Raw genomic sequence first — 27,172 nt, 5'->3', positions numbered from 1 at the left:
ACTCAAAATTTTTAAAAAGATACTATGATCATCAATCATTGAACTGGCGACCTTTTCCCCAATGCAAATACATCGTAACCCCCTCAAATTCTGAGGTGCAAATTTCTACGCGCATCGTTGAATTTGATTGGTTAACATAGGCTTAGGCGAAGCGCTGTTATTGGAAATCTTAAATTTGTTCTTAATAGTCGTTCTGTCTGTACACAACGTAAATCACTCTGTAATTTTTGCAATCTATTATTAACCTTTGCACCATTAATAAGCGAAACTAGCCACCGTGACTTCTGTCTTTATTTCCAGGCAGATATATTAATTTTATTTTTGTAAATATCACATCCGTTATTTTAAATAAAGTGTTTTTATTTACAATTTTATGTATTTACAATTAGTATTTCTCAGTTACTGCTGCCATAATGAATCAATTCATGAAATCTTTAAATTAAAAAGCACTCTTTTTATTGCTTAATTATTATAGTATTGACCATTTTATTTCAGTAACAAATTGACTTTTTGTTATTGGATGAAGTTAGTTCTTTAGCTTAACTTTGCAAATCTACTATTTGAATTGTGTGTTGTTTCTTGGGTTTTATTTATTTTCTATATACTACTATGATCAATGGTGGTCTAAATTGAGTTTTAAAACTGTTTACATTTTCAAATATAATAAAATGTCTTAATTTTCCGGTGATTTTACAACACTCAAATTAAAAGAATACTTTTTTATAGTTTAGCTACATAGAATTAACCATTTAATTTGAGTAACAAGTAAGCTTTCTGTTAGTTGCTTTGGTTTCACATTGCAAATTTGTAATTTTTGTTACTTCTTTTGTTTTTTATTCTTTCTATCTACTAATTTGCTGACCCTTGGCCTAAATTAAATTTTAATATAGCTTACATTGTGAAATATATTAAAATGCAATAGGTATTTCATGATTTATTTTTGAGCTCAGTTTAACCATTTATTATGCTAGTAAATATTTTATCCATTTCTATATCGATTTTCTTAAAAGATATAAAATGTAATAATTTTCATTTTTGAATTTTTCTAAAATATAGGTGTAATATCAGTATATTTAAAATTTCGTTTAAGTATTCATACTTAACATTATATGATTATAAAAATTTCTATGCTATTAGTAGTTGTGAATTAAATTTGTGATTTGGAGTTGTGTACCTGTTATATTTAGTTGTATTAATTAAAATTCATTATATTTTAATAATTCTTTAGATCATAATTTTTTTTAAAAAAAAGGTTTTATATTGTTTATGTAAAATATTGAAGGATTACAGCTATACAATTAGATTTTAATTATAAGATGCTTTAAAAAAAGTTGTTTTAATGTTTGATATTTCTCTAGAAAAAAGTGTTTGTTACCCAGGAGAAAAGAAACATATATATTCTTGGGCAATGGGAAGATTTTCCTATCATGATCTGTAGCTGAATAATCTCCAAATATTTGCAACTTCCGGGCAGTGGTTTACAAGGTACTGGACACATTACAGACGAGGACCAACTTGAAAGATATATATCTCATAACCTCCAATCAAGTTTGTATATCTTTTTTTTTTTTTTTTTTAAATTGTGATTTTAAAATCTATTAAATGCATTGGCAATTGCAGTTTGCACGACAGGTTCATGTGATATGGAAAAATTCCTGGAGAGATTTCATTTACTATCCAGGGTTTTAGTTTTTGCATCAAAAGCTGGTTTTGACACGATATGTCAAAAACCTGTCGAAAATTATAATAAACTGTTTGTCGAAATGTGGCAAAAACTTATAAAAACCAGTGACAAGTTTCTTTTTTGTCATTGAAGATATTTTATTAAACACCCATCTACATAATTATTTCAATCATGCATAATATTTGCATTATAATTACTAATATAATTATTATTCATATTATGCATCATATATTAAAAATGTATCTAAAATAATTTATTTGCTTTCTTAATGACTAATGTATTATTTATATTTTAAGGTTATTATGTTCGATATATTATAACTGTTAAGTTTACATTACAGATAATTATTATTGTTCTAATTGTTGAGTTGTTAGTTGTTATTCGTCTGAATATTGATGGTACAATTTAGACAGATTTCTTAGCTTAATTAAACTAAAGTTGTCACTAATAATTGTATAATCTTAACCTGTGAATTTTTTTTTTGTAATTCACATTATTTGTTTTTCATGCTTATGTATGCAGCATGAAAAAAATAAGCAGACCACCCAGGATGATTTTTGATCTAATGATCAGATCTTCACATTCTCTGACTCAGTCCTAATGGTTTGAAAGGGTGATCTCAAATATGGCAATTAATTAGTGCAGATGACATTTTAAGGTACAAAATCAGATGGATTAAGGTATTCTGAAGAATTAGGATTTCTGACCCACAATCGTGGAAAATGTCCCAATAGTTTGGTCAAGAGAGTTGTCCAAAATTTGTACCCCTTGATGTTAAGTTTTATATTTCGTCATATCTGAAGAACTTTTTAGTCGAATTGAAAATTTTTTGCCCACAATTATTAAGTTGGTTTATCCAATGATAATTCGATGCAAAAAAATAACTTGCATATTTTATTTAGCAATAATAATCTAAAAAATTTTATAGTGTAAAGTGCACAATTATATATATTTTACGGAATAATTTTGCTATGTAATCATTATATCATTTACTCATATAAATCGATTAATTTTTTTCAATCAATCGGTTAAAGTGCTTTATCAAGTTGATAACAATATTTAGTACAGTTATTAAAATAAATTTCCAAATTCTCCGGTGATTTCACTAGCTTTGATGAAACTGCAGATCTTTAGGAACCTATAATTCTAAATTTCTGGGATCCTTTTTTTTTGTTGTAAAAGCAGGTCTTTATTTAAAATTATTTAAATATCTCTATTTTAAGAATCTGCATAAAATGTAAAAATTTGAAAAACTGTGATTTTGAAATGTGAGTGAACTGTGAAGTGAAAATTAAAAATTTGACTGCAGCAACTGTTACATCTGTTAAACTCTGACTTATTTTATTAGATCTGTGGGGAGGAAACAAAAATTTACTTTTATTTTTTTTATTTCATAACTTTATTTATTATACTTTGTATATTTCAGTGACTGCACTTTGTGCTGGAAAAAAAATTCATAATTTTTTTTCAATTTCTATATATTTTTCTAGCAGTAAATTAGATAAATTGCAATTTTGAAAATTCTTAGTCATAATTATTCAATATTTATTATTGATAATCAATCATCCTCTTCACCAAAACTTATGATTTTCGACAGTGATTATCAAAACTAAAAGGGGGGTTAATGTCAGAACAATTGAACATCATAGTTGATCACTTGTTATTTTCTATGTTTATTTATTTATAATTACTTCACATTCATATTAGCCAACAATTATTTTCTTACCTAAAATTTTAGGTTTCTGATATGAGTGTTAAAACTGTGGTTAAATCTGGATAAAACAGTCAATTGTCTAATGCGTGCCAACTTTGACTTTAGCGTTTTCTCCACTGTGAATAAACTTCGTCCTCCTTGCTTCAATTTTGATTTTTTTCCCCAGGCATGAAAATTTACTTCATTTCAATGAAGTAAGTTGTCATGTCTTTACTCGAAAACATTGTTATATACTTTTCTATGGATGTTTAGTTGAAATTTTATAACATTTTTATATTCTCTTTCAGAGCATATTCTCAGTTAAATAGTTTGAAATGACTTTTTTTTAAAGTGCACTGGATGATGAACAGAGGTTCTGTATCTATTTATCCTTGTGGTATTCGTGGACAAGAGGGTACGAAAACAAGGTATTTTTCAGTTAGCTAGGCGCAATAAATTTAATTATTTTATTTAATTTTTATGTGTTAAAAAAAAAGTTGGAGGTCTACATTTTTCATCGAAATATTTGTTTATGCAGGTGTAATTATTTCTTTTTTTTTGCTGTTTAATTATATTTTGTGGCTTTTTTTTTAAACATAATATTTACTTTGTAAGAGGAAGATATAATAATTTATATTTATTAAACATTTCTATGTTTAAAATTTTTGTTTTTCTTTTAAATTGTAGTTTTTGACTAAGTATGGTAAAATAATAAGCATTTCATTCAAATTATTTTTGATGAAAGTATTTTATCTAAAGTCTGTTTATTTTTATAGATTAGTTTTTAGTTTTCACATACAATTTATTTAATGTTTCTTTTGCTTTTGTTAAATTGCTTCAGCTAAAAAATTTTTAAATCTTTACAAAAATTAATGATCAATTTAATAATTTATGCTCGCCATTTTAAAGTTTTTATAATATTTTTCTCAATTGTTTTCTGTCCATTAAGTAAATAATTCTATTGTGTATTAAGTGCAAAATTTGCATGAAATACAAAATATTTTCAAGTCAAAATCTACCATCCTTTTTTTTTTTTTTTAAACTCTTAATTATTAAAGATTGTTACTAATTGAAGATTATTATGGTCTTTGGTGTAATATATTCATAACATTTCAGTTTTATAGCTGATTTCTTTTATAGCCAGGCAAGAGATTGATCTGACTTGTCCCTGGACAAAATTTCAAACTTTTTAAACTTTAGAAAAAAGTTCCTGAATAAAAAAAAAATCTTTAGTGTCTATTTTTCTTAATATTTCTGCATTATTTTGTTTTACTTTACTATGTTATCCTATTTAATCATGATAATCTTTGGTTTGTTAGACTGTTAATGTGCACAAATTATAACTTTAAATAAGTATGTAAATTATGAAAATGAGTTTTACATACTTTTTTTAAATTATTTTTTCACGAGTTGATATGTGTATTTTAGCTTTTTTATACTTTTCTCACTCTTATAACAAGCCTAGTTAGTGACTATAACAGGGTTCCCACGGTCCTTAAAAGTCCTTAAAAACTGCTTAATTTTTATTTTGGAAAATAAGGGCCCTTAAAAGTACTTAATTTTGGGACAATGTTTTTAAAAGTCCTTAATTTTTTTAACATAACTATAGTTCATAGGAACAATTTTTTAAAGCAAAATGTCGTTCTTTTATCATTTGGAATTAGACCATGCATCGAGGGTAAAGCTTTTTAGAGAGACAAAAATTAATGTGTAAGGGGAAGAAAGCATGTCTGGTCATTAATATATTGGTTATTTCATTAATATATTCTGCCTTTTGCTTAGAATGATACTCTATGAACAGAGTGAAGCATTCTAAAAGAAAAGAATAGTGTGGACAAGGGGGATACTGCACATGGAAGAGATAGTGCTTTTTAAGGTACCTAAGTAGAACTAAACCACACTAAACTTCAAAATTCACAGAATTCAATTCTGGTAACGCGTCTGCTTATAGGGATTAAGTAAAACACTAAGAAAAGAAGTATCTGAAAAATTTTTGAACTAGAATCCATAACGATAACTATTTCCTAAAATCTTGAGGAATTAAACGAATTTGTATAATATTTCAATGTGTAATAAGTAAACATAAATTTATAGAAAGAATAATATATTTTTAAATTCATGATTGTACTACAAAATAAACAGATCTATTAAAAACAAGGCTTGAAAAATCCCAGCCCACCTAGGTTTTTCATCAAAAACCTGGGGTTTAATGGGTTTTTAATGAAAAACCTCAAGTTTTTTTTTTTTTTTTTCAAAAATACTTTGATTTTTTTCCCCCAAGTACTAAATGAGAAAGCATAATTTGCTTCGTACAAGAAAGTTAAGTGTTTTGTTACTATTTATAATTTGTTTTGTTGCAATGTAATTTTTTTTTTTAAGTTTTAGATTGTTACGCCATTATTTTTATTTCTTAAGGATAGGTAGATTGTTACATAAAATATTAATCTACTCAACTGAAAGATCTTTGGATTGTAATAATAATTTTATTCAGTTAACATTGCAACTTAATATACTGTTGTTAATTCTTGTTCAATTTTTGGTTGCTTTAAAATTATTTCATGTTTTTTGCCGGAATTTTTAGTAACATTATGTAAAATTTAATTCCTAATAACTGGCTTGGTTGGAAATAATTTTGTTAAAGTTCATCATAAAAGTAAATGTAACACATTTGCTGGTCTAGTAGCGAAATATAAAAACTTGTAATAATTATTTCAATGTTTTTGGCAAATTTCGTTATTTAGTCTTTTTTTTAATATGCATGAAAAAAATTGCAAATTTTAATTTCTCCTCTTAGTTTTACAATTCAATTTCAATGAAATCATTAAAAATGGAATACGTTTTAGTTTCATACGTTAACTTTTGCAATCTGAATGACGTTAACTTGTAACAGTCTGAAAATGTTTTACAAAAAACCTGGCCAGGGTTTGATAAATTTACCTGGTAGGTACTTCTTTGACGAGCCCTGTTAATTAATGCAGTTAATTATATCAGTTTTAGTTCTTAAATTATAATGAAATTGTTTTTTATTTATGGATTTTTTAGAAAGGTTAATAATTTGCATTGTCACTTTTGGCATTCGATGATAAACAATCATACTATTTTTAAAGTCCTTAATTTTTTCAAAAAAGTGCTTAATTTTTTCAAAAAAAGTCCTTAGAAGTGCTTAATTTTTAATTTGTTTAAAGAGTCGGAACCCTGTATAATAAGCTATCTGATTGGAGGAAATAGTCATCCCGGGGTCGGGGAAGCCTTTTTCAGACTTTTCTGTTATCTAGTAGAACTTAGTCAGGCATAAATTATAATATTATAAGTTTTTAAAGTCACACCAAACAATTAAAATTTAGTAGACCAATGGGAGTACTATTCTTTTAGTGTACCGAGATCTTAATATGGTAGATAAACTTGAAGGGGAAAAATAAAACTTTATGTTTGCATAATTTATATTATGGTACACATGCTATGAGATAAGAGAAAGCTGCATACAATAAAAAACAGAAATTGGGACACATATAATAATGAAACTTCACTAGAATTTATTTGCATTTATAAATATTATTAAAAAAATTGCATTTAAAGCTCTCTGTTTTTAGATAAATGCAGTTTTCATTGACTTCTATCAACATAAAAAATTAAAACCATGCACATCAATATCATTACACTGCAATGCGTCTTATACATAAAACGGAACTTAACTTTTTTTTTTTTGTTGACAAATACATTGTCCAGAATAGTAAATATCATGTAAAGTAATTTTTATCAGAAACATTAAGAATAATTATTATAAACATTAAGTATGCTTTTACCATTGTTATAATATAAGATAATGATTTAGGAGTACTGTTTATTAAAATTTAAATCTAAAAATTCCTAAATAAAGTAAATTCTCAAAGCCTAAAAGATATTTCTTTTAGCTGATAGACAAATCTCGCTGTCAGTTCACAGAAAGCATGTAAATTTGAAATTTAAACATTTCAATTTTAAATGCTTCATCTCATGGAAAAGGGGGGTGGGTGGACAAACCTTCCAAGTGTAGCCACTTTCCAGAAAAATTTAAAAGCTGGTAGCAATTGTTATCCAAAAATATTTGTAAATTTATGTTACAGCTGACAAATTGTATTCCTGAAATATCCCTAAAATTAAAGCCTTTGAAACTTACAATAACCTCATTAAGTAATTGGGGCCTCTTTTAAAAATTTTCCAGACTGTGGCCACCCTGCAACGCGCGGAAGAACTTATTTATTTCTATAATATTCGCTACCGAAACCTTCAGCTTAGAATAATAAAATTAGAAATTTTTGTAACTCATGGAATTCAATATAAAAATTTTTTTTTCATTATTATTTTGCTAATTCCTAACATTTCGACAAATTTGGCACCCATGCATATCATTTGGGTGACATTTGTAGAACATTTTATGTATATTGTTGCCATATTGGCATAAACCTTATAAATTTTAATCAAGCTCGTTGCAGTATTTAGTTCTTATGATACTGATCTATTTGATCAATCCAAAAAGTTAGAAATTTCAAACTGTTGATAGTTTCCCACAACATATATTTATTTTATTATATATTTTATTAATAATATATTTTATTTTTAGGATTAAATGGGCCTTAATAGACTTCATCCTAATGGCTGTGATAACGTTGGGGCTTCATAGCTATTGTTTTGCATAGCTGCAAATGCACTGAGAGTCCCGCAGTGAACTGACTGATCATCAAGATCCCAATAGAACACTGAAGTCAAGCATCACTGGCTGCGGTTAGTGTGTGGGTGAGTAATGCAAAGGGACCGAGAGTGTGCTGTATCGGTCCTCGTTAAACTGTTTTAAGCCTTTTTGCTTTAGAGAGGCAGGAAAAGAGAGAATAAATTTTAAACATTTGTTTTCTCTGTTATTTAACATTTGTTGTTCATTTCAAGTACATAATTTATGATTTTTACGAGCTTGTAAAAATGCTTCTTAAATTTAGCTAATAATTATGCAGTCCATAGCGTATGAAAGCGCCAATCATTTTACAGGTTTGGTGAAATACTTGCCAGTCTGCATATCCGTCTACTGGCTGAGTTTGGTGAGATTCTTGTACTCTCATGTGCAACTCTGCTACATTTTGTATTCTCAATTTCAGGCTTCATTTTCCACCCTCTGATATCAAACTGAAAAATCTCCTGATCCTTTTATAATGGCTAATATAATCAAGAAAAGAGTTCTTTGTCAGAAACTAGTTATTTTATTATGATCATGTAAAGTCTTTGAAAATTAATTTGCATTTTGTTAATATATATATTGCTTAAAAATATTGTTTCTAGTGCTTAAGAAGTACTTAAAAGGTGCTTATTTCTTGTTGAAGCATTTGGCTCTGCACCCTGATTTATATAAAGTATGGGTTCACAACCTGCGTCCCGTCACAGCTTTTAAATACAATGATTTTTGTTTTTTGAAGGAAAAAAAACCCATAAGTTAGAATTGCTCATTTGAGTTATTACTTTTTGATGTCATTAATTCTATGTTGTTTCTTGATTGCTTTTTTTCGCAGTTATTGCTACAAAATTCCGCATGCTTTTAGTTATAAATTTTTCAATGTGTAAATGCAGAGCGACGATGGCTCAGGGGATAAAGCGTTCGCCTTCCAATGAGGTGAAACGAGATTCGATCCCGCCGATGGTTGGTCGATACGAATTCCGGTCTAGACTTGCACCGACCACTGTGCTGAGATGAAATATTCTCAGTGGTATCATGGGTTAGAGTCTCCTTGCAGTCAGCCTAACCGTGGGACGTTCTCGTGGTTTTCCTTTCCATGTAACGCAAATGTGGGTTTGCTCCATCAAAAAGTCCTCCACGAAGGCAAATTTCTCCCAATCCCTTGTCTTCTGAAATGGGTTCAAAATTACAAGGCTACGGCTATAAGAGAATTGTAACAAAATTTTGTTTCATATGAACTTTTCAATCATTTACATGTGGTGTTATGGAAAATAATTTTAAATGAGATTTATGAAACAGAGATCATACATCAAAACATAAACTTAGCAACCACAAGGTGTGTAGCGTTTTTTAAAAAGTGCTTGCATGACAATTTTCAATCACAATTTTCTCTGCAGCATTTATCAGAAACTAGTTATTTCATCATCATTATGTAAAGTTTCTGAAAATGTTTCCAAATTTATTGACTTCATGTTTATAAATTAAGAACTTTAAACGATAGAAAAAAAATAATTTTTATTACTGCTCAGATCCTAATTATGTTTTTGTTTTTGGAATGTGATTAAAAATATTTGATTGCTTAAAAAGTACTTAAAAGGTGCTTATTTTTCGTTGAAAAATCTGGCTACGCACCCTGTAACAAAAAATTTTGACCCTCGAATATTTTATGATTTCTTACTGTAAACAGTTGTATCTCCTCAGTGCCAAATTGAATAATTGCTTGAAAACGATAAATATTGGTTGCACTGTATTTTTATAATTAGCATTTATCTTGGCTAACTAAATTATTTTGATTTGTTTTCATATATTCGTTACGATAAATATTATAGGGTAGTTTTCAAACAGTGGACAGGGTTGCGAAAGAAGACTAAAATGCGACTATTTGCAACTATTTTCGGTCTGAGACAACTATGGCAACTTTTTGCCTGAAAAGGCTAAAAAAGCAACTATTTTTCTGGAACAGGAGACTATTTAGAAACTTTTCTGTACTGCTAGCAATGTTTTTTTTAACAAAACTTAGTTTGACAACCTGCGGCCCTCAGGCTTCTAAACGCAATGAATTTTTGTTCCCCCCCCCAAAAAAGCAGAATATTTAAAAAATTTTGAATTGCAAATTTGAGTCGTCACTTTTTAATGCTCTCAATTTCCATTGTAAGTCTGTTTTGTTTCTCGATCGCCTTTTCAATGGTTATTGCTACAAAATTCTGCATGATTTAAAAATATATATATATTTTTAATACGATATTACTATCAGCGAATTTGAGTAACCACTTTTCATAACGTATATGTACATATATATGTAAATCCCATTCAGCATGAAAGGGCAAATTAACGTCAAAAATCCGTTAGTCCGTTATAAGGTTTTGGGCTTACGTTAAAATTACGTTTATTTCACGTGATGATTTTCACCATTTCTTCATTCGTCAAAACGTATACGTTCAAATTACGTTAATTTCACGTGATGATTTTCAACATTTCTTCATTCGTCAAAACGTATACGTTCAAATTACGTTAATTTCACGTGATGATTTTCAACATTTCTTCATTCGTTAAAACCAGGGTTCGCCAAGTGGGCCCACTTTGAAAAAACCCGCCTGGGTTTTATTGGGTGGGCCCACCTTGAAAAAACTAACTTGAAACAATAAGTGGGTTTTTTTAAAAAAACATTTTTATTAAAACTTATTGTTGCACATTTAATTTTATATAATTTATTGTACAGCATGAGTTTGTCAAATAGAGTTGCAGGATTTATATAATTAAGTTTCTAATATTTGTAAAGTAAAAGGAATTCGAATCTAATTTTATAGTAGGTACTATTGAAAACTTTAAGTGGGTTTTTTTAAAAAGTAATATTTTAATGAAATTAAATCAAATAGAAATTTATTAATATAGTCTGAAAAGATAAATTTTTCAATTATAGTTGCATGCTTTATATATTAATAAACAGGTTATTATTAATTCATATGTTTAAAAAAATTCAAAGGTAACTTTTTTTTTTTACTAAGTGATACATTAACAAATTTAAACAGTTTTATTTTCTGGCTTTAAAAAATAAGCTAAAACTTTCTATACAAGAACATTTTAAAATTATTTATCTAAAAATGAAATCATTTTCCTAGGGTAAATTATTTGACAAAAAAAATGGAGTAAGTAACTGATACTCTTTATAATTATATGCAATTTTAATTTCACTTTCTATTAATATTATTATAAAAACATGGAAGACCATTAAATATTTATTTCAGTTTTTCATTAAAGTCAAAAGTCAGATGAAATTTTAGATTTTACTGATTATAATTTTATATTGGGTTATATATATAAATATGTATATACAGGGTGTCTCAGTTAAGCGTTTCAGAACTTTCAAGAGGGGTAGGGGGCATCCTGACGACTCGAAATCATATAGCAATGTGGGGTCGGAAATGCTTTCCTGAAGCGGTGACATACACAGAAGCACCATAAAGAAAGGAGACCGTAAGTGAAAAATCGCTATAATAATACATTGAAAAAATTATATGGCCTCCTCGGTCACCCGACCTATCATGTTTTCACTTCTGGAGTCATATGAAAACACTGGTTTATGACACCCCTGCTGATAATGCTGGTAGCAAGAATCGCAGTAGCTGCCTGCGAGATATGCCTGGAGTATTGCAGAATGTTCGAATGTCCATGCGCCGGAGATGTGAGGTGTGCATTGTAGCCGGGGGCAGAAACTTCGAACACTTACTTTGGCCCATGTACCATATAATTTTTTCAATGTATTATTATAGCGATTTTTCACTTACGGTCTCTTTTCTTTATGGTGCGTCTGTGTACGTCACCGCTTCAGGAAAGCATTTCCGACCCCACATTGCTATATGATTTCGAGTCGTCAGGATGCCCCCTACCCCTCTTAGAAGTTCTGAAACGCTTAACTGAGACACCCTGTATATGGGCAAATCTCTAGAACCTTTAACCTATGGTGTCTTCAAACTTTTCTTGTAAATATATAACATAATAAGGGAAAATTAATTCTAATAAAATTACAGGAGTAACTATGCATTACTAACTTTAAGATACGTACAGTTTTGATCGCGAGTAACTTGATTTTGACCTTCATTTCTTACTTCAATCCTACGTTTGACGACTTTTCAGGAGTGTCGCTTAGAGAGTTTAACATAGTTTTTATTTTTTTTTAATATGTATTCTGTTTAAAAAAAAAAACTGAAAATCACTGAAAACATAATTAAGTGTATCAGCAGTATTATAATATTTTCTTGAATGATATTTTTCGTAAATATTGACATTTGTAAACACTTAAAGTTTATCGCAAAATTTTGGCACGTCAAACCGTAACCATCGAAAATTGAAAAAAAAGGTATACAATCCAATTCTGCGAGTTTTATGTTAGTGATATTCCAAAAGCTTATTTAAAGTAGAACAAACTTGTATCAGTGTTTTCACTACAGCGCGAGAATCTCGCATATTTTTTTATAATCTTGCATTAAAAAATTATTACCGCGAGAAATTCGCGCATTCTATAAACAAATTTCAAAATTCGTGAATTTCTCGCATTTTGAAAAAGTTTCTCATTTGCGCCATTTAGAATAAAATCCGTTTCACTTTTCTTCCTGGATCTTTTATTATTTTTAACACCTGCCCCATTATCTAGCTTCCCTATTTACCAGTATTGTTCAGAACCTTTAAGAACAACAGACCACCATCCTTCCGAACCACGGAACCTCTTTTAGAACGCATTTCTCTGCAACCACGTGTTTACCGTAGGTAAGGTTTCTTCATGTAAGACGTTCAATTTTTTTGCTCGTTAATGTAAGATGGAAAAATACCTTGTAAAGCCAATATCTTCTACTCCGAAACGGACAAATGAAAACGAAACAAATGTGGGTAGAAACGATCAAAATGAAACAAATATGCATTTGAGCAACCTAATGAGAATAGCTGATGAAAAAGTAGATGTAGAACATTTTCCATATGATGATGCAGCAGAAATATTCGATGGTTTAAAAATTAGAAGATGTTAAAAATGAAACAAATGATAATTAAAGAAATGATTTTTTTTTTCAAGTCTCTTTGTGTTTTTTTTTTAATTTTTGAAATCTCACTTAACTTTTTGAAATCACACCCTGTTTTTGAGAAAGGGTGAGAAATTCTCACCCATTTTTTTCTGAGATGAAAACACTGCTTGTATCATTATTATAGATGAATATTTTTATTTGCAGTAATTAGAAATTAGTCGAATTTATCCCAATCTGTCATTCGGTGAGGTAGCAGTAACGACGTCAAGACCGTAACCTGACGCAGATCTAAAAAGTAAATGTTAAAATCAATCAAAATTTTGATCACACGTTTGTCATTGCCCAATTTATTTTCTGTGTTGTGTGCATCGCATTGCGTTGCATCTGAGTAAAGTTTTCTATCTATTCCCTAGGTTGTCCAGACCGTAACCCTGTCAAACCGTAACCACAGGATTAATTAATTGAATTTAACATATCAGAACTTAGTTTTTTCCCTATGTTTTATTAATTGAAAATATTTTTTGACTAAAAATTATTAAAGTAGGCCTTTTTATACATTTTATAACAATTTAACTTAATATTAAAATTTTTCAATTCATTTTTGATACTAATAATTTTTGATGAAAAATAAAGGGTAAATAAGGAAAATTCAAAAATTTTAATATTTTGTTTATACTTAAAAGGGCATTGAAATTTTCGATGTTCACGATTATTTTCTAATATTTCAAACAATCCTGGAGGTTTAAAATAGTGTGTCTATATATTTTTTTAAAATTTTTTGGAGGTTCTAAGGTTCTAGGTTAAAGGTTCTAGAGATTTGCCCATATACATAAATATATATATATATATATATATATATATATATATATATATATATATAATAAATATAGTAAATAAATGTGTGTGAAAACAGAAAGATTAATAAACTTGTTCCTTTTATATTACTGCATTTATATTTTATAATGCTTGAGTTAAAAATTGTGAAACGTTATGTATTTAACAATAAAGAAGATTCAAATATGTATTAGTGATAATGCGTTATTTAAACTTAATATAAAATACATATAACAAAATTGAAATAATTTTTTGAATTTATTTCTATTTTTAAGCTTATACAACACTTTTTAATAAATAAAAAAATTTACACAGTAAAACTTCAAACACACACACACGCTTCACAGTAAAACTTTTTTAGTTTATGAGCACTAAATGAAAAAACCCAATTTTCCCCGGGTTTTTTTTTTCAAATAAAACCCAATTTTCCCCGGGTTTTTTCAATAAAACCCAGGCAGGTTGGGTTTTTTCTAAAATACCCAGGTTTTTTCAAACCCTGGTTAAAACGTATGCGTTAAAAGGACGTTATTTTAACGGTATCAATTTTCCCTTTAAATATTTCGTTAGAAATATGTACTTAAAATACGTTACTTTAACGTGTACATTTTATCCATTTTTTGACCGTTTTTTAAAAACGTTTTATTAAGGAAAAAGTAACGCTTCGTTGCATAGTTATATTTACGTTATTCTTTTGGGATTATAAACGTAAATTTAATGGTAAAAATGTTTCTAAAAAAAGGGTGTGAGTGCCCAAGAAGGATATTATTTAAAAAGGAGTTTTTAAAAAATAATTATAATAATTACTAAGAAATTTGTCTACTTTTAAATTCCATGTTCATTCTGCAATGAAAGAAACATTTATTTTAAAATAATGATTTAAATTTTTTTTTTTTTTTTTTACAAAAACTTCAATAAATAGCAAAAATAAAATTTAAGTATTTTGAAAAATGTATCAATCTTGTTTCTTTAATATAGTATATATCTTCATTACTGAAGGAAAAAAAAAACATATGTATCAAAAGACAAATAATAAGAAATTATCACAATTAGTTTCCGTAATAAAATTTAATGTAGGAAGTTTTAAAATAATTGTTCTTATCAAAAAACGTTTTTACACAGAAAAAAATTGATTACATTTTGTTTTGAATCTTGAATTTTATAATCTAGAAATTGTTTCATAATAAAATCTTATATGAAAATCATATATAATAAAAAATACGTACTAAAAATATGTTTTTTAACGTGCACTTTTTACCCATTTTTCGACCGTTTTTTAAAGTTGTTATTTTAACGAAAAATTGACCTTTTGTTGCATAGTTATATTTACGTAAATGTTTTAGGATTATAAACGTAAATTTAATATTAAAAATTTTTCAAACAAAAAGGGTGAACCTATGAGAGCCCACGAAAGATAATCTTTTACGTCTCTCTTGAATTCGAATAAACTGCACATTGCAGATTTTCATTACAATTCATGTTAAATTTTTAAATACTTATAATTATTTTTGTTTCATTAAACTGGTTATAAATATTTGCTTGTTGATAATATTGAGTCGGCTCATTATCAGTAATTGACAAGGGAAATATGAGTTTTAATTCTTATATAACTAAACTATGATGAATAATTTTTCCAAAAATGCAGTCCATAGCGCACCCAAAAATGATTTCCAAAATACTGAATAAAGTAAAAATTTGCTACAACTTGACATGCAACGAACATAACGTAGAAACACATTACTTAAATTTAAATTATCTCAATCTAGAACAAGAGTCGTGGTGTAGTGGTTACAGCGTTCGCCTGAAGGGTACAGCGTCCTACGTTCGATCCTACTCTAGAGTGGGATGCTAATATGCGAATACTTATAATTATTATTATTCAAAGATCATGAATTAAAAAATGTATATTTTTGTTATTATGTAAAAATTGATTCACTATTTTTTTTATATTGTAATTATCGCTCACCATACGAGTTTATAAAAAATAATTTTAATATTATAATAATTATTTTCAACTTCAATCAACATGAAATAGAAACGATTATTTTTGCTTAACTATGTTAACATTTATTTATTAATTTCTTACTTTGCAATTATCGCTTACCCTATATAAGTTTTTTCGAAATAATTGCTAAGAAATGCGTCTACTTTTAAATTCCATGTTCTTACTGCATGAAAGAGACTTTTACTTTATTTTAAAATACTGATTTAATTTTTTTTCCTTCCAAAAACTTCATAAATTATAAAAATAGAATAAAAGTATTTTGAAAAATTTATTAATCTTGATTCTTTAATGTATATAATATTTATTAATGAAAAAAAAATATACATATCAAAAGACAGGTAAAAAGATAAGTCTCATAATTAGTTTTCGTAATAAAATTTAGTGTGGGAAGTTTTAAAATATTTGTTGTTATTAAAAGACGTTTTTACACACAACATTTTTACAAATTTATTAAATTTGGCTTTGAATCTTTAAATTTGTAATCTTGAAATTGTTTAATTATAAAATCTTAATTGCAATAAGTAAGTTATTTATAAAAATCATACATAGTAAAAAATAATATAAATTTATAAAATATGAAAAATAATATAAAATAGCATAAAATATAAATAATAATTTTAAGTTTTGTTGTAATGTCAGAAAAATAATTTTTTTCATAAGAGCAAGTAATGATAATTCTTTATTTCTTTGCAAAATATTATTTATGAGTGAGTTTTTGTGTATGTGAAATTGAAGCACTTTTAAAAATAGTTAAAGCGTTAGTTCGGTTTATTTTTCCGAACTGTCAGTTTTTGGCTTTCTTGCATTGAATAGCCTTTTTTTTTTTTTTTTTCATATCGGGCAATAATGTTACATAACAGGGAATTTTAGTAAAATTTGCCTAGGGACACAATGCTTGGAAAGTTTTAAATAGTTATAGTAATAGTTAAATAGTTATAGTAATGAAGTTAAATAAATTGTTTTTAATTATTTAGATCATATAAATAAAAAAGAAAAGGATTTAAGTAAGGAAAAGAGAAAGTTCCTCAAAAATTGAAATTAAGACCTAAATTTTGCAATGCTAATACTTAAACCCTAAAAAAACAAACCCACCTTTAAGAACAAAAAAAGAAGAGATAAATTAAATATTTCTTTTTTCATATTTTGACATTAGTGCGACAAATTTTTTTCTATGTTTTTTTACCAAGATTTTTTCATTTAAACTTAGTTCCCGGTTAATGGGGGTTTTAAGGGCCATTCTAGTCCTTGACGGGGGCGATGCTCGATCCTCGACACCACCGAGTACATGTGATATATATGCTATTAAAATCTGTGGAATCGAGAGGCCTGTGGTCAGTCGCATTGCTGTACCAAATGTACAGGGATGTGGAGAAAATTCCCTACCCCTTCAGAGATTTACAGGGTGGCCACCCACCTGAAAACCTGGAATTATCAGGGAATTTTTTTTATATTGGAAAAATCAGGGAAATATGGATAAAAACTTGGAAATTTTAAAGAAAAGCTGGAAATTTTTTCTTATATATTTTTTTAATTTCACTAATTTAAATTATTTGCTAATTTTCTTAATTAAAATTGTTTCATCCATTATACCCACATTTTTTAGACGGATATGTGTTTCCAAACAGTTAAAATATCATCGACTTACTTTGCTTTCATCAAAATTTGCTCCATTATAACCCTGTTAAACTAGAATACAACATAAAATTCTCCCATGGTTGCTAAGCAAATGTAGAAACCTTTGATCTCTATGCAGACTATGGGACTGTGCAATTTAGGAAAGGCAAAGATTATGGTGGATGTGGAAGACGAGGTTAGAATATTTCCTTCGGTTTTTAAATTCTGTCCGTGGGTTTGTTCACACAATGATTCAAGTTTGTTTGCAATTGAGAGTGGTAATTTTTTTCTATTTTGACAAAATGAGTCAAAATGTTTTTGTATCTTTAACTTTATTAAATTCTCTAAAAATTAGTTGGTTATAATTTAATAATAATAGATTTTATATTGCACTCTTTTTCTGAAAGCTTTTGAACTCCCATTCAAAGAAATCTGTAAATTATTTTTTCAGCAAACCAACCAATCACGACATTTCCCCCATCACTAGCAGCAGTGTTTGTCGACAAATTGTTACAATTCTTGCATTAATGCTAATTTTTTCTATTTCATTTTAACCTTTTATAGTATATTTTTATTTTGGAAAAAGTTTTTTTTTAGAACTAACTGTATATTAATATCAAATTTTACGGTTTTGTTGGTAAATATTAGTTTTTTGATTCAAAAATTCGAATTATATAGTTATCACAATATCGAAAGTTCGTAAATGTTGCTTGCATTCCAGAGATGATGTTTCAAAACTATTCCTCTTTTTTCCTAAAAAAGCTGACAATGACTAAGGAACATATAGGAAACATATTAAATGATGTATAAACATAAAATATAATTTTTTTTATTCATATGTGTTTAGTACAAAGAAGGGAAACGAAACTTAGTGTTTTACTTCTGCACTGTACGAGAGTCTAGTTGTTAAAACAAAAACAATTAACTATACTAAACTAAAAAACTATGTGTTTAGATTGGAATTCTTTAAATATTTTAATTTCATTTAAGAAAAAAGAATAAAATTTAAAGAATTTTATCTTTTTTCTTCTATAAATTAAACAACAAAAAGTTAGACAATTATACATTTGTGACGTTTATTTTTGGATACTGAATCTCTTAAAATAATAATGCTAATTCAAAAAAAAACATTGTTTAAAAATTTCACTTGAGATATTGGTTTAAAGAAAATATGATCAATTAATTTTTTAAAATGCACTGTTAAGATAAAATACAGTTTACAGTACAGCTTTATATTGATATGTAAATCCAGTGATTCACAAAAGTGTTGGTACACTTATGACTTTAAATGAAATAAGACTATTCGTTAATTAAAATGAATATTTCAGAATGGATATTTAATAATAAAAAAATATATTCTATTCTTATCAAAACTGCATGGAATATTTTAAATACAAAGCAAAAGTTAATTTGTAAGAAATCAATCATCAAAAAGTAACAATCACTTTATCGCCATTAAGTCATTGTACACTTTCAAAAAAATCTCTGCCTATTAGTAAATATTCTAATTAGTAATATATTAGAGTTTCCTTTCACATCTAGAATAGCTTTTATAAGTTCGTAAATAAATGTAACTAATTTTTTTTTGTCTGAACAAATTCGAGCAGAATATTTTTTATAAAATTTTACAGAAACTGTTTCAACACTCAATTGTAAATTTATGAATTTTTCCACAAATTTTATAATTTTAATCTCTGATATGAGGTCCTTCTTTTTAGCATTTTATTGCATATTACACATTTACAACATTTTATCGCATATTGCAATAGGACATAATATATTAATAATATAACAATATTCACAGACATAATATAACAATATTCATTACTGATTTACCTCTTATGATGATAAATAATCAACTATTGTTTTATTATGACCATGAGGCGTTTTTAAAAGATAAAAGAAAATATTACGGTGAAGCAAAAATTAAAATATAATTTTAATTTTTAAAAATATATAATTTTGCTGTCTCAAATTTGATACTAAATTGCAAATAAATATATAAAAACTGAAATGAAAAATAATTAAATGAAAAAATTAAAGCAACAGATGATAATTTTAATTCTGAAATCGGAAAACATTTAATTTTTGTTGCTATTTCATTATTGATATCTTAAAAGTAAACTTTTTCTTTGTTTTTAAAATATTCCATGCAGTTTTGCTTAAGATTAGATTATACATCTTATTGTCTGAAATATTCATTTGAATTAATGAATTTTTATTGCCTATTTCAATAACAGTTATAAGTGAACGAAGACTTTCGGGAGCCACTATAATTATAAAAATGTATTAATATATAATCACCTGAAACGGTTTTCCTTTTTGCTTAATGAAAATATGTTAAACAATACCTATCCAAGGTCTTATTGGTCATTCTTTTTTGCCATTTTCTAGTTACACTTTGAGCAAAAACTAGTTAAAGTAACACATTAAAAAAATTTTATTCAATAAAAACAATATATTCTACAAGTTAAACGTATTTTTTCCCCATGTCTTAATTTCCTAAAAATTTATGTTGTACCAAAACATTAAAAAATAAATAAAGAAATCTTGCAAAATTGTCAAAATAAATTATTTTTTTCAAGATGCTATGTTAAAAAAATAAGTTTTTAAATAAAATATTTTGTAATATAGACACTTTTTTTACACATCCTGCACTTTATAAGAGAAAAGAAACACAGACCTGGAAGTTTAAGATAGTTACTTGGAAAAATAAGGGAAATTTGAAATCTAATTTGAGTGACCACCCTGCTCATAAAAGTTGCCAAACCTGAAAAATGTTACAAGTCTAATCAAAATAAAATTCTGAAAATATTTTTTATTATAAATCTAGCAATATTTTATATCTGATGCTGAAAAAAATATATAAAAGTTTAAGTTATAATATGTTTGATGATAGATAATTTTTAAAATGAGGAATAGTTGTAACATTTTATGATTTTCAACTTTTTCGTTTTACAATATATTTTATGTTTTCTAATGTTATGTTTGTAACATGTTATGTCCATATGTTAAACCATTTTATTTTGCATTTGAAATTTGTTAATGAAAACTTTTACCTCTATTTTGTTTTCGAAATAAGACTACAAAATTATCGGTGTAGGTGTCTATAATCAACTAAAAATATCCTAAGTTTAGATTTAGAAAACATATTAATTTGAAAGAGAATCACTGTACTTTGTGTAAACTAGACCACTTTCTTTAGATCTGAAATCTTTTTTTTTTATTAAAAATATTTCTTTAGTTTTTTTTTTTTATAAAATAATTGAAATTTTTTTTAAACTGTTTTAAATGTGGTGAGAAAATAATTAATTAAAAAAATTAGTTTTTTAATTTCTCAGAATTTTTTTTTTTTTTATGTGTACCTCTGATGCCCAAATCTTCTATGCTTAATGCTTGCATATATTATGTCAAATATATTTTTGTACAAATTTTATTAAATTATTTATAATTAATGGAGATAATTAAATTGCAAATTCTTTTACCAAAACTTATATTTTGGTTATTATAATTAAAAATATTTTAAGATTGTCATTTTATTTCAAAATTTAGAACTGGTGGTCATCAGTGGGATTCTCCAAAAATATGTTCTGAAACTTGTGGTGTGAACTGGAGTCCAAATACACCTGTGCCAAACTATGTTGGTGTGCCACAGAATGTTCCACCTGTGGTAAGAACAATATTGTTATAAAAATTGATTTTAATATCTTTTCAAGGTTGCTAAAAAAATTTATTTAAAAATTTTATTTTAAAAAAAATGAAACAAACTTGTATTTTTGCCCTCTATGTTACCTTACTTGTTAGGCATGAATTTATACTTACAAAAGCTTATATCAAGTTGAATTGAGTTTGAATAAGTGCAATTTCAAGAATGATAATTATAGCATGTTTCTTGTAAAAATGTAATGTTACATTAACTTGCATATTGTATGACTTTAAAAAAAGTGTTTATAAAATTTTGTTCGATTTGTTAAAATGTTTGTGCACTTCAAATTTCCCTAGGTTGTCCAGACCGTAACCCTGTCAAACCGTAACCACAGGATTAATTAATTGAATTTAACATATCAGAACTTAGTTTTTTCCCTATGTTTTATTAATTGAAAATATTTTTTGACTAAAAATTATTAAAGTAGGCCTTTTTATACATTTTATAACAATTTAACTTAATATTAAAATTTTTCAATTCATTTATGATACTAATAATTTTTGATGAAAATAAAGGGTAAATAAGGAAAATTCAGAAATTTTAATATTTTGTTTATACTTAAAAGGGCATTGAAATTTTCGATGTTCACGATTATTTTCTAATATTTCATACGCAAGAGACCAGAATGCCATAGGACAATTAATATCTTTCCAATTTTATTTTTGAATTTATCAAGAAAAAAAATTATTTCTTCTTTAAAAAATTAAACAAACATACCTGCCAAGTCTCCTGTATTTTACGATCTCCTGTTAACCCATATGTTCTCAAATTTCTCCGTGTTTGTTCAAGAAATTTAAGAAAAAAAATTTGGTGATAAAATATCCACTGATGGCAAAAATAATTATCTTATTACTCAACAGATGATACTATTGCTAGTACTGTAGTGATCCAGGAGCTCCCTCGTCTTCTGGATTGGGATCAAAATTTCAAGAATACAGAGTTGAACATTGGCAATCGTAAGCCCAGAATTGGGTCAGCTGTTCAAATAAAATAGTTTAAGTAATTATAAATAATGGTTTTAAAAAATCTTCTTTAGATTAAGATTTGTATGCATATTTTTTACTTCGCTAAATGTAAGTGCTTATATTATTTCTAAATTTGAATTTTTACTTTTTGACTTACATAATTATGCATCATGTGGCAAAATTTTACTCACAGCCTAAAAAATGTTGCTAGTAAAATCTCCGTTATTTATTTCTCCAATGTGGACAGATATGAACAAATATTTTTGGTTAAAAATTATTTAAAATAATATGTACTTTATTATTACTTTTATTACATTATAATGAAAATATTATTTGTTGTAAATTACAAAATAATCAAATAATGATGTGACACCGCAATGGAAGAATTGGACGCATAATACTTCCAACGTCTTCCGTGTTGGATCTACTTCAGTTTGTTCGTCGTCCTCCTCATTTTTGAAATTTTGAAAGAATTAAAATGAAATGCTCAAATTGGGGATTTTTAAAAAAGAAATTTTATAGAGTTAGGAATAAAAGTTTATGATATATAGAGATATGAATGGCTCTAAGAAAAAATTATTGTTTTTCAGCAAATGGTGATTTTAATCTTTATTTTTTAATGGCTTTTATTTTTCATGTTGTGTAGCGTTTTTAAAATGTGCTTAAATGTACTTATCTCGATTTTCATTTTTTTTAAAGCCCTTAAAAGTGCTTTTTTCTTTGAGTATTTTTAAAAAGTGCTTTTGAAAAAGATATTTTTTTCTTTACCATGTCGATTTTCGGCATGTATTTTGCAAAAGCGTGGTTTTCACCTTGTTCTATTCAACGTTTTCACATTTTATTCAACCGCAATCCATTTCGTCCTATTGTCTGTCCAATAGCGTATGAAAGCAGCTATCATTTTACATGTTTAATGAAATACTTGCGAGACCGCATGTTCGTCTACTGACCTGAGTTCTTGGAGATTCTAGCACTCTCATGTGCAACTCTGCTGCATTTTGCTAGATATTCTCAATTCCAGGTTTCATTTTCCACCCTCATTTTTCGGACCGAAAAATCTCTCCATCTTTTTATGGTGGCTAATATAATCAAGAAAAGAGTTCTTTGTCAAAAACTAGTTATTTTATCACGATCATGTAAACTCTTTGAAAATAATTTTGCATTTTGTTAATGTATGCTTAAAAATATTTTTTTAGTGCTTAAAAAGTACTTAAAAGGTGCTTATTTTTTGTTGAAAGATTTGGCTATGCACCCTTTTTTTGTTTTGATTGCTGTAAAAAGTATCTATAAATATTTTTTTAAGAAAAAATAAACAAGTCATTTTTATAATATGTGGACCATTCTCATGGAAAAATGCGTAAAAAGTTTAAGATTATATTATCAAATTCGAAACACATTTTTTGGAGTAACAAACTGGCTCATGTGAACATGAATAAATATTTCTTAATTATTCCCTTGTATTTTAATGTAAGCCATTTTCTTATTCACACCCATTTTGAATATATGTGTAAACTAAGTTCTCTAGCAAAGTTTGTCTCAAAGTAGTCACTACAATTCAAAAATAGTTTGTAGTCGGTTCATTTTTTAAAAAAAATAGTTGTAGTTAACTACATTTGTAGCAAGTTGTAGTTGTAAATTCTGTGTAGTTGCAGTGAACTACAAAAATAACGTGGTTTTTCAAACTACTGGCTGAAACTGATGCTAATCATACATTGGTGAATCTGATTAATTTAAACTTAGAGTTCATTTCAAAAATTGAAATATATTATGTCAGAATATTTTGTCTCAATTCTCAGGGGTCTGTTTAGAAGAAATTTGGGTCCGTTAATGGACCCTTCACAAAATATCTTTTCATAAAAACGGACCCTTCACAAAATAATTTGTCTTTTAATCGAACCCCTCACAAGTGACACTCGAAAGACGTTTGTGTATTATTGTAAATGGGCAGGAAAAATTGACTGATGCTGAGTGTTTTGTTAATCATGTTTTTCTGCTTTAATTCTAAGGCTAAATTTGATCTCATTTCATTTATATTAGATCCCTTAACTTCTTCGAAGTAAAAAAAAATTTCTAAATTCAAAATGTAGTATTCAAAGAAAATATATCTACTTCTACAAACATCATGTGTACATTCTTATTGATATTAAAGGATATTTTTCTGTAAATAAATAATTGAGCAATATATTATTCATAAAATTTATTGATAAAATATTATGTAAATAAAAATTAACTTATATCAATTTTTAAAAAAAACTATTGTAAATTTAAGAATTGTTTAAGTTTACTTAATATGTAACACATTAAGAGTGATACATAACTAAGTTATGTTATTTAAAATGTGTTCATTGAAATTATTAAAAATGTGAGTGATTTTGTTTCCATTATTTGTCCGAAATAAATATTCTTTGTTGTGCAGTATAGGCTAAATACCTAATATTTGTATGTTGCATCTCTAATTTAGTAGCAGCAATAGCTGTTTATTTTTTAAAATTACATATTTTTAATTATAATTTTACAGTGTTGAGTATAATCTTGTGTCCATTTGCAATTTAAAAGCTCCTTGAAAAGGTTTTTTGCAATAACGGAACCCTATTTGCACAAATTCACAAAACAGGACCGTGGTTGAAAGAATGTGACTTAACACTTATTTTATATTCACAAATCACGAGTAATTTTTCACAATTTTACAAATACAGAACCTTTCACAAAATGTCTTGACAGACCCTGATTCTAGTATAATATTTTAAATTATAATTTTTATCTAAAAAAATAAAGATTGTTTATTTAAATAACTACATTGTTTCTCAATTCCATCATACTTTCACTGCTAGGTTTAAATTAACCAGTTTATAAATGTTTGCAAAATGTAATTTCTTTGTGATAAGCCTAAATGGAATGAATGGAATTTTTTTCCCCTTCTAGGTGCTGTTGGGCAAGGAATGGTTGGAATGGTCAATGTTCCAGTTTATGGCTATCCTCAAATAGTAATACCTACTATGATACCTGCTCAATCCTTCAGGGTAACCAATACAGTTACATCTCTAAGTGATTTTAGGAAAAACTTTAAGAAGTTATTCCAAATTGGTTTTGCAGAAATTGTTTTATTTAACAAAAAAATTGACAAAAAAGCCCATTTATTAATTTTAGAATGCCGCTACTGGAAAAGCTGTTCTTTAGATTAGAACTATGTGCAAACAAATTGTTTAAAACTTTCTAGATTTTTCTGCCCTAAAAGTTTTAAATAATAAAAGAAAAGTCATTTAAAAAAATAATTTTTTTTTTCTATTTAAAATTATTATACTTTGCTGTTTTTAGCATTTTAAATAAATAACTCTTAATTTTTATTGTCATTTTATTTGCATGTAGCATTTTACTTGATTTATAAAATTGGAGCTGATTTCATTTGTATATTATACCACATTATCCTTTTTTTTATTGTTATCCCTGTTATTTTATTTGTTTTTTTATTGTAATCCCTGCTATTATAGTCCTTTTTTATTGATTTGTATCAGGGTTTGTTGATTTAAATCAGCTTGATTTAAATAATGATTTAAATCATGATATAAATCAAAAGATTTTTTTTAAAAAATTAGTGATTTAAATCAACTAATTTTTTTTATATATATTGATTTTAAAAGTTAAAAAACAGTGTTTCAAATATTGATACTTTTATTATTTTCTTATCTTAGTTTTAAAATTTATTTCAAATAAATTGCTACATTAATTAATTTTAGTTAACGAAATTACTTTCTTTCTTGATGTGTGTTAAATTCCAACACATTTGAAATTACATTTTTAAAAATCTATTTATTCTTGAGGTTGAAAGTACAGATTAAAGTAAACATTTAATGCTGTCTTAATATAGACTTGCATAGCTGTAGAAAGTAATTAATAAACATGACTTTTTAAAAAAAAAAATGCAAATAATGCTAATTAAAATTCTACCTTTTGATTGAAAAAGTATGGAATTAAAATCTACATTATATTTTATTGATGTATGATTAAAAATGAATATTTTAATATAAAAATTTATAGATTGAATTTTTATTTATTTTTTGATGAATGACTACATTTATAAACACAATCTGTTACATTTATTTTGCCATTTTAAAAATCAAGAGGAAAAAAAAGAAATCACAATTTTAAATTAAAATTATGGTTTGCTAATTGAAACTTTGCTTTAATAATTAAAGTACAGGGGTCTGTCCGAGCCAAATTTACTACCGTTTAGAGGTACCTTCACAAATTCAACTTCAGGAAAAACTGTAGAATAATTTCACAAAATACTTTTTCTTAAAATTTTAGTTTTGTGTCTCGTAGGAAACGATAAATACATATTTTTACAATATTTTTGTGTTGATTTTTTAATATAATTTTTTATTTTCACAAATTATGTCTAAATTTTCACAAAATAGGTGCCTTTCAGAAAAACCTAAACAGACCCCTGAAGTACTCTTTAAATTCTTTATTTCATCTAGTCTTTAAATTTCAATCATGCATTTGCTCCAAAATGGTTGCCATGCATTCAAAGCTATGTATTATAACGAAAAATTATTTTAGTAAGTTAAAGCTCCTAAAATATTGTTATAATATAGTTTTAATGTTAATTTAATTTTGACTAAACATTTATGAAGTATTTTTAATCATAAATTAAATTTCTTACAGTGTATTTGAGTAAAAAATCAAAAAAATCTGATTTAAATATAAAAAAAATCTGATTTTTTTAATTTTTTTTAAAAAAAATCAAAAAAATCTCAAACCCTGCTATGTATACACTAAATTGAATGAGAATAAAACCAAGCTGTCTGATTTAATAGTGAAGCAATTCGAAAATTTTTAAATGTTTCATGTGTAGAAAGTACAATTTTTTGACTTTTTTATGCAACTGACATTGCTATCTAAACAAATGAGACATTTCTTCAAATTCAATTTTTTTATGCTTAACCTAATAAAATAGACC

General features: G+C 26.7%; 1 long non-coding RNA gene across 1 annotated transcript; it reads left to right on the top strand.

Moving 5' to 3' along the window:
* Positions 1–319: 319 nt before the first annotated feature.
* Positions 320–25,425, top strand: LOC147812581 (uncharacterized). The gene is made up of 6 exons (XR_015433296.1): positions 320–765; positions 1,359–1,548; positions 3,686–3,805; positions 7,978–8,150; positions 21,094–21,211; positions 25,135–25,425. It is a non-coding gene; the product is annotated as an uncharacterized LOC147812581 (long non-coding RNA).
* The last annotated feature ends 1,747 nt before the right edge of the window (positions 25,426–27,172 follow it).

The sequence above is a fragment of the Parasteatoda tepidariorum genome, chromosome 4 (genome assembly GCF_982258835.1).
Source record: "Parasteatoda tepidariorum strain Cologne lab strain chromosome 4, Ptep-v5.0, whole genome shotgun sequence".
In the NCBI taxonomy this organism is placed as follows: domain Eukaryota; kingdom Metazoa; phylum Arthropoda; class Arachnida; order Araneae; family Theridiidae; genus Parasteatoda; species Parasteatoda tepidariorum.
Note: the sequence above shows the minus strand (reverse complement) of the source record. Positions and strands in the feature narration are given on the sequence as shown.